Genomic DNA, 9,272 nt, shown 5'->3' with positions numbered 1-9,272 from the left:
CAGAGTTCATGTTTCTGTCTCTGTGTCCTCAGTTTCCCAGCATGCCTCGCTCTGGAGGTGTATGAGGGGTGGAGTCTGTCCTGCTGCTCTGTCAGGACACCTCTGTAACTACACGTCCAACTCTAATGTGGACACGCCACGTGACCTCGTCCTCCAATCGTCCACGAGCGTAACCTGGCAGGAGATGAACTGAGGGACCAAAACCAGCGTTACAGGAGAAGAACGTCCATGAAAGACGGACTCTCTGAGGACTGGAGACTTCAGCCTCACTCTGAGGAACCCCATCACCTCTGACAGCGGCACCTACACCTGCACCATCACTGCATGGAAATGAACGGACACTGGCAGCAGTAGAGCTGCAGGTCAAAGGTCAGTAACACACCCTAAAAGCTGCTGTAGATACAGGTCAGAGGAGACGTGTTGCTGCCCTCGATTTCAAACTGAGTAAATATTTTTCATATTTCCTATAACATAAAATATAAACATTTTATATATTTTTTTCAAATATTTTTTCTACTATGAGAAACTTTTGGCTTTATCAATCTTTACGTTCTGTTTTTATTTAAATTTAACACACAACTGAGCATCCCTGGAACTGATGCTCTTTTCTGTTCTATTGTATTCTATTGTATCTATTCCAGAGGTGCTTGAAGTCCTCGTGGTTCAATTCTAACCTTGATTCGGTGCTGGTCTAGTGTAGCTGATGCAGAAACAAATGGTGTTTAAAGTGTAATCCAGCATAATTTATAAAGGCAGAACAAAGTGAACAATCAGATATTCAGTAACTCTTCAATAATTATATTTTCCTGCAGTTATGTTTAAGACAGTTTACTCGGTATTGTTCCCTCGTGATTCTTATGCTGACAAAATCTATACAAATGGTCTCTATTTAGTCATGTGACCTGCACACAGCTGATTCATGTGTCTGTGTCCTCACAGTGTCCCACCAAGTCTTCACCCTGGAGGTGTACGAGGGGGCGGAGTCAGTCCCGCTGCCCTGTCACATCCCGTTTGTATCTGGACCCTCCACAGTGGTGTGGAGCCGCTACGACCTCAATCCTCCAACCGTCCACCAGCGTCAGCAGGAAGAGGACGAGCGGACAGATCAAAACCAGCGTTACAGAGACCGAACATCCATGAAGACTGACGCTCTGCAGACTGGAGACTTCAGCCTCACTCTGAGGAAACCCCACATCTTTGACAGCGCAACTACACCTGCACCATCAGAGTGAGGGGAGAAGAACCCAGACTGACAGATGTTCAGCTGCAGGTCAAAGGTCAGCAGCACACTCCAATACTTAATAATAATAATAATAATACATTTTATTTTAAAACGCCTTTCAAGACACCCAAGGACACTTAACAATAAATAAAACACATAATAGAACAATGACAATAAGAAAAATAAGAAAACAAAGCACAAGGTAAAATAAACAAACAATAGGTTCACACAGTAAATATGCAGATTTGAACAGATGGGTTTTGAGTTGAGATTTAAACTGGGAAAGAGAACCGATGTTTCTTATATCTGGGGGTAGAGAGCTCCACAGCCTGGCAGCAGAGCAGCTGAAAGCTCGCTTCCCATGGTGTTGAGGCGGAAAGGAGGGACAGCAAGCTGGATAGAAGATTAAAGTGATAGTGCTTAACAGGTCAGAGAAGGTGAGGAGGAGCAAGGTTATGAAGGGCCTTGAAGGTGAGCAGAAGAAGTTTGTACAACTATCCGGAGTTTCAACAGGGAGCCAGTGAAGTTCCTGAGAACAGGGGTGATGTGCTGGTAGGAGGGTCCTGGTGATAATGCGGCAGCAGAGTTCTGAACCAGTATGAAGCTTATGGAGGGATTTATGGGGGAGACCATGCAAGAGAGAACTGCAGTTCAATACAGGAGGTAACGAGACTATGAGCAGGAATGGATGCAGACAGGGTGGAAAGAGAAGGACGTAATCTGTTAATGTTGCGTAGATGGAAAAAAGGCAGAACAGGTCAGATTATTGATGTGACATATAGGATAGTGAATTTAGCGCCAATAAGGAGGATTTCATTTTCATCCTCATTAAGCTTAAGGAAATTAGAGCTGAACCAGGTTTTAAGTCAGATAGGCATTCTGGGAGGGAGGAATCAGGCCTGCAGGAGAGATCTAACTGGGTGTCATCAGCAAAACTGTGAAATTAAAGATCAAATTTACAGAAAATGGTACCAAGATGGAGGATGTAAATTATGAACAGAAGTTGGCCTAAGAATGAATCCTGGGGTACACCAGAATTGACCGGGAATAGATGAGACCGGAATGATTTAAGGTGAATAAACTGGGAGCGGTCAAGGAGATATGATTGAAACCAGGCGAGGGGTGTGTCAGTGACGCAGAGAGGGGAAAGTCTGCTTAGAAGGACAGAGTGAGAGATGGTGTCGCATGCTGAGGTCAGATCCAAAAGGACGAGGATGTTGAGAAGACCAGAGTCAGCTCCGATTAGAAGATCGTTAGTGACTTTAAGTAAAGCAGTTTCTGTACTGATACAAAAACCAGACTGAAGTCTCTCCTAGATGTTATTATTAACCAGGTGTGAATGAAGTGGAGCTGCAACTACTTTGTTGATTATTTTAGCGATGAAGGGTAGATTAGAAATTGGACGGAGGTTGTTAAAGTTGTTAGGGTCTAAGGAAGGGTTTTTTCAGTGAAGGAGTGACTGAAGCACTCTTGAATAAGATGAGAACTTTATTAATCCCTCGGTGGGTTCCTCTGGGAAATGTCAGTTTTCCAGTAGCAAAGCACCGAAATAAGTTATATACACATGTACACATATACAGATACAGAATATACAATATGGATAACTAGGATTGCTCATTTGAGTGAGTATATTGCACAGTGGTTATTACAACAGTCAAATATAGAAAAAAGACAAAACAAAAACAAAAAACAATATTGCACAGGGTAGAAAAGCACCTACAACGCAGTTTGTTTCCCCCTCCTTTGTCCTCCTGTCTCCCTCCCTCTCCCCTCCAGAGAGGAGTTAAACAAGTTTGATGGCGGGTGGGACAAAGGAGTTTTTAAGTCTGTTAGTTCTTGTCTTGGGGAGAAGCAACCTGTCACTGAACAGACTCCTCTGGATTGTTAATGGCCGTGTGCAGAGGATGCCCAGCATTGTCCATAATGTCCAGCAGTTTCTTTAATGTCCTTTTCTCTGCCACTGTCACCAGAGTGTCCAGCTTCATGCCGACCACAGAGCCAGCCTTCCTGATCAGTTTTCTCTCCAGCCTGGATGAGTCCTTCTTTGCTGTGCTGCTCCCCCAGCACACCACAGCATAGAAAAGTACTCAGCAACAACCGACTGGTAAAACTCCTCAGAGCTTCCTGCAGATGTTAAAAGACCTCAGCCTCCTGAGGAAGTACAGTCGGCTTTGGGCTTTTTTATACAGGTGCTCTGTGTTGCATGACCAGTCCAGTTTATTGTCCACCCACAGCCCGAGGTACTTGTACTTGTTGACCACCTCCGCCTCCTCCCCCCTCTATCTGAACGGCAGTGGACCTGCTCTGGACCTCCCAGAGTCCACAACCAGTTCCTTAGTCTTTGAAGTGTTGAGTTGCAGGTGGTTTGTGGTGACTCCATGCGACAAAGTTCCTCACCAGACTTCTGTACTCCTCTTCCTGATCACCCAGATACACCCCATGATGGCTTTGTCATCTGCAAACTTCTGAATATGGCATAATTCAGAGTTGTAGCAGAAGTCAGAGGTGTACAGGGTGAAGAGCAGAGGGGACAGCACAGTTCCCTGTGGTGCTCCTGTGCTGCTGACCACAGTGTCAGACGTGATGTCCTTCAGCCTGACGTACTGTGGTCTGTCGGTGAGGTAGTCGGAGATTCCAGGCCACCAGGCAGGGGTCCACCTCCATCCTGTTCATGTTTTTTCCTTGAAGCATACAGGGCCGGATGGTATTAAAGGCACTGGAAAAGTCAAGAAACAGGATCCTGACCGTGCCTTTTCCCCCATCCAGGTGTGAGTGGGCTCTGTGTAGGAGGTACAGGATGGCATCCTCCACTCCGACACCCGCCTTGTATGCAAACTGTAGTGGGTCCTGGGCACTACAGCATAAGGAGGGAACGATGCCGGTGGTGAGTGAAGAGTAAAAGATAGCAAGGAAGAGAGGCAGGATTTCACAAGTCCTGAAGGCATAGGGTCGAGATGACATGTGGCAGGCTTTGATTTACATATGAACTCAGAAATATCAGATAAATCAGGATAACTTGGTTATATTGGTCCCGATAACCCCGCATGCATCTAAATACAACCCCACAGGTCATGTTTTTAATTCACAAGTAACTTTATGAAATACACTTCTCAAAAAAATTAAAGGAACGCTTTGAAAATTCAGCAGATATCAATGGGAAAAAATCATGTGGATATTGGGATTGATATGGACAGGTTAATGTGTGAGGAACAAAAAGATACCACACACGTCAATGAAATGAAAATGATCAACTACAGAGGGATGAATACAAAGTGACCCTGAGAATCAAAGTGAGGAATGATGCAGCAGCCTGGTCCATTTTGTCCTCAGTAGTTTGGAAGGTGCCCTCTTGCTTATATGAATGTCTGACAATGTTGGGACTCCTAATGAGACGACAGGAACTGCTTGGTACAGTTTCCTATTAGCATAATAAACATGGGTAAATCTAACAGTCCTCTTTTACGCCCACAGTGGGACAAACTGGGTGAGAACACACTGCAGGACTGAATGTGTGGCATAATATCCACGCTAACGTCAGGGCAGCACACTGATCAGTGTATCTGTGCTGAGAGCTAGTTAGCTAGGACCGTTATCAGACAGAGGACAGAGTGCTCAGTCTACTGCTTTCTAATTGGTTGAGCTCTACTTCCAGCTTCTCCACCCTTCCCTCCACTCTGCAAGTTACCATATAGTGTGGTATAAGTCAGTGCATCAATTTGTAAATTAGTGACTCTAAAGAGTCCAGTGAAGCCGTTATATTCACAGATCTGAGAGGTTTTAATCAGAGTTGTTGTTGTAAGTAAATAAAATTAAATAAATATGAACAAAATTTGAATTACAAGTTTGCAGCTCTCAGTATATTTGTGTAAATATCAATCTGCACATTTCTGAATGTTCTCAGTAACTCTGGAAACTGAAACAGTGTGCGAAGCATTTTTACAAGTGAGCATTTCTCACATTTTGCAGCATGTTTACCATCATACTCTCAGTTTTTGTTTTGTTTTTATCTTTTATCTTAGAGTTCACATTAAGACACGTGACAGTATGCAGGTACAGAGTTTTGGAGGTGGGCTACAGGCTTTCCCCTCAAGTTAGACATTAAAAAAGTGCTTGTGTTTTATGCTTCTTCCACTGGATTATATGTAAATGGCTGGATTGAGTCCTTTTGAGTGGACTGAGCCCACAAATAGCTGGAGCTCGGTCACTTCTGTGGTCACTTTCTGTCTTTTTAGTCCTGATGAGACATGACCTTTGTGACCTTTGTCATCACTCAGTTAGTTTCCTGTTCTTTTCTCAGTCTGATGTTGTCCTCACTGCTCTTTCAGTTTGGTTGTGGATTTCAAATAATTGATCCTGTTGACTTCATTCTTTGTTACAGAGCCGTACATGTTCCCAGCTGAGGCCTCGGTCCTCCTGGCCTTCCTGCTTGTTGCACTTGCTGTCATTGTGGGTCTTTCAGTATATGTGAGGAGATTACTCAACAAAGGTATGAGTGTGTGTGTGTGTGTGGTTTTAACTCCTGTTCACACAGTTACTTCCCCATGTTTCACCAAAGCTCTTGCTCATGGGGGTCATATGATTGTTGGGATCTTTGTTTTCTTTGTGTTATTGTGGGGTCTACGTTACAATACAAAGCTCTTTAACACAACTGCAGTTGTGATTTGGCGCTGTATGAATAAAATTCAACCGAATTGAACTGAACATTTTAATTAAATTAAAATGTTGAGAAATCAAACCAGTTGACCAGTTTCAGTTTTTATTTGTCATATGCAAGTTAGCACAGAGTCAACATTGCAATGAAATGTGTTTGACGAGCAGCAGTCACTCAGCAGCATGATACAGTAGAAGAAAATATAATAAAATAAAAAAATAATAAATAGAAAAATAGTAAAGAGCAAAATATTAGAGAGACGTGGTAAAAGAGAAAAGATGACTAAATATATATGTATCTATAAATATAATATATGTACACTAGTGATTAAATAAGAAAATCTTGAAAAGAAATATGACAGGAGGGCAGATGGGATATTGCACAGGAATGAGCAGCAGAAAATTACAGTATTGCACTTTTAAATATAAATATCAATAACAATAAAGTGGAGTGACCAGTGCAGATTATACAGAGTACTTGTGAAGCTGCAGGGTAGCTTCTGAGTGCTGTGTTGTGTGTGTTTAAGTCTTGTGGTTGAGGTGTCGTATGGCTTGGTGGTAAAAACTGTTCTTGAGTCTTGTAGTCCGAGCAGACAGAACCTGTAACGTCTGCCAGATGGTAACAAGGAGAACAGCTGATGTGCTGGGTGGCTGTGGGCCTTGATGATGCTGTGTGCTCAGGCCAGGCCTGTGGACTGTGACCAGGCCAGGTGGACAATAGAAAAAATCGTTTTATTTGTTGTTGAGTTTTCAAGTTAATGTCCAACATCTCAGAGTCAGCCCTTCAAATGAATTATCACTGTGTCTTGGTCTTTGGTTTATTGATGAGCTGGAGGGAATTACAGCTGCCACTCCTCCTCCTTCTATTCAGTTTAACTGAATGGAAGAGAGGGAGATGTGTGACTGAGCTTAAGTTGAGTGATGAGTCTTACTGGAACCAGTCAAACATGTTTTCACTTAAAAAAAAATGCTGATGCTGTGCTTTGTTGTCCCCTCAGTCCCCCAGGTGATGGCAGATTCAGGGGTGGAGACGGTCTATCTACTTTGCAAAACTACAGCTCACCTACCTCGTGATGCTAAAGTGGAGTGGAAGAAGAGTGACATGAAGGTGCACGTGTATGAGAACGGCTCTGACCAGCCTGAAGAACAGCACCAGGATTACAGAGCCGAACGAAGATGAATAAAGACCTGCTGAAAACTGGAGACCTCAGTCTGACCCTGAAACACCCCACAGAGGCTGGAATCTACACCTGCACCGTCTACAGCAGGAAGGGAAACATCCTGCTGAAGAGAAAGGTGGAGCTGAAAGTCAGAGGTCAGTGCTGTAGATACAGGTCAGCGATTGTTTAAATCTCCTTGCATTTATGTTGAGTGATGCCACTGTGACAGCTGGGCCTTGTTCTCTGTATATGAAAGAACTTTTAGCCAGATCAAATAGATGTGAGTGATAGGAATCACTTATGCTTAGACAAAAGTGTTTGCATGAATGTGTGTGTGAATGGATGAATAAGGCATGAAGTAAGAAATTGCTTTGATAGCTGAAAACTTAGTAGAGAAGCATCAAATATTTTCCATTACAAGCTACACGTGCAGCTGAGAGGAAATAATTCACATCTATAATCTGCTTTCACCTCTTAAGACAGAAATTTTATTTGGATCTGCCTTGAATAATTTTGAATAATATGATATGACAGAAACACCAGGAATAGAGGATTTTACATAAAATGGGTTCACCTTCAGTTCTTCAGGTTCCCCCTGTCTACACCCACTAAAACAAATTGGATTTTGGAATGTGTGTATTTTAACAACTAATATTGTTTGACAACTAAACAAATCACATGCAGCTGAAGTGCAGACTTTCAACTTTAATTCTGTGGGTTGAACAAAAAGATTCCATGAAAATGTGAAGAACTAAAACATTTTTAACATGATGCCTTCATCTCAGGGGCTCAAAAGTAATTAGACAAATTAATTAACTGAAGTCTTGAACTCATGGACATCACCTGAAGTCAAGTCTTCAACAAGTAAAATGCTCAGTTGGGATAAGATCAGGTGACTGACTTGGCCATTCAAGAGTTTCCTACTACTATTCTACTTTGATTAAATAAACTTCTGGGTTGCTTTGGCTGTATGCTTTGGGTCATAATCTATCTGTACTTTGAAACGCAGCCCAATCAGTGTGACTGCATTTAGCTGGATTTGAGCAGCCAGTATGTCTCTGAACACCTCAGATTTAATTCGGCTGCTTCGATCATGTGTCACATCGTCACTAATCAGCATTGTCCCAGTGCCACTGGCAGTGCATGCCCAAACCATCACGCAGTGTTACAGGTGATGCAGTATACTTTGTATCATGAGCTGTTCCACACCTTCTCCATACTTTTTTCTTTTATAGGCCAATCAAGCCTTTGTATTCTTGAGGGTGATGAGTGGCTTTCACTTTGCAGTGAACCCTCTGTATTTACTTTCATGCTGTCTTCTGTTTATGGTGGACTTGGACACCGAAGTCAGGTTTCTGCAGGAAACAATGAAACAAGTACCCTGTACTTCCTGTGCTGTGGGCCGTATCATGGAGTCTTAATCTGGTTGAACTTCAGGTATTTTATAGGAAAGATGCAAATTGTCTGTGAATCATTTTCAGTATCGTAGCAGCCGAAGTCATTACTGAGTAAGTTCTGCTTCAGTCATTTTCTGCATGATGGACGTTTCACTGTTCAGCTGTCTTTACATGTTACCTATGAAATGAACACAGTGATAATCACACTGATACTTTGATCCGTACGATCAAACTGTGGAGAGCACAGGCATCATGTGAGCTTATAAACATGGAGACGAGCTGTTCATTCAACTTGAAACAGAAGAACATGAAACAATCCATCAGCATCCACAACAACACTCACACTCAGAACAAGTTTCTTTTCTGTTCACTTTGTAAAATGTCTTTTACTTTGTGAGCAAGAGTCCAAAAACTTCTCAGACTGTCAGCAGATTTTCACAGAGTCGTCCCAACTAGTAGAAAAGCACCAAAGCTTTCAGCTTCTCCAGTGATCTCCACCTGTGCAGACACACATGGAGGTTTCCAGCACTCATTAATACATGTGGCCTCTTACTGTTAGGACAAATAATTCATTTAGGTTTGATGAACGTCGGCCTGAATCCACCTCCCACCACCAGGAGCTGAATAAGCAGTTATAGATGTAAATAAATCTGCTTCTTTATCATCTGAGACCCAAAAAGTGGAACGTACAGAGCTAAAATCATGTGTTTGATTTTTGGCTTTTACAAACAAGCCATTACTACCACACTTCCTGGCCACTTCATTAGGTCCACCTTGTTAGTGATGGGCTGGAGCCCTTTTTCCTTCAGAGCTGCTTCATTCTTTGTAGTATCGTTTTAACAA

The 9,272-nt window shown here is 42.6% G+C and overlaps 1 long non-coding RNA gene across 1 annotated transcript; it reads left to right on the top strand.

Annotated features, from left to right (window-relative positions):
- The first annotated feature begins 1,205 nt into the window (after window positions 1-1,205).
- Window positions 1,206-6,990, top strand: LOC120743294. Its single transcript, XR_005698143.1, has 3 exons — window positions 1,206-1,277; window positions 5,601-5,708; window positions 6,871-6,990. It is a non-coding gene; the product is annotated as an uncharacterized LOC120743294 (long non-coding RNA).
- Window positions 6,991-9,272: the final 2,282 nt, after the last annotated feature.

The sequence above is a fragment of the Simochromis diagramma genome, unplaced genomic scaffold, assembly GCF_900408965.1.
Source record: "Simochromis diagramma unplaced genomic scaffold, fSimDia1.1 OVJJ01000424.1, whole genome shotgun sequence".
Taxonomy (NCBI): Eukaryota; Metazoa; Chordata; class Actinopteri; order Cichliformes; family Cichlidae; genus Simochromis; species Simochromis diagramma.
Note: the sequence above shows the minus strand (reverse complement) of the source record. Positions and strands in the feature narration are given on the sequence as shown.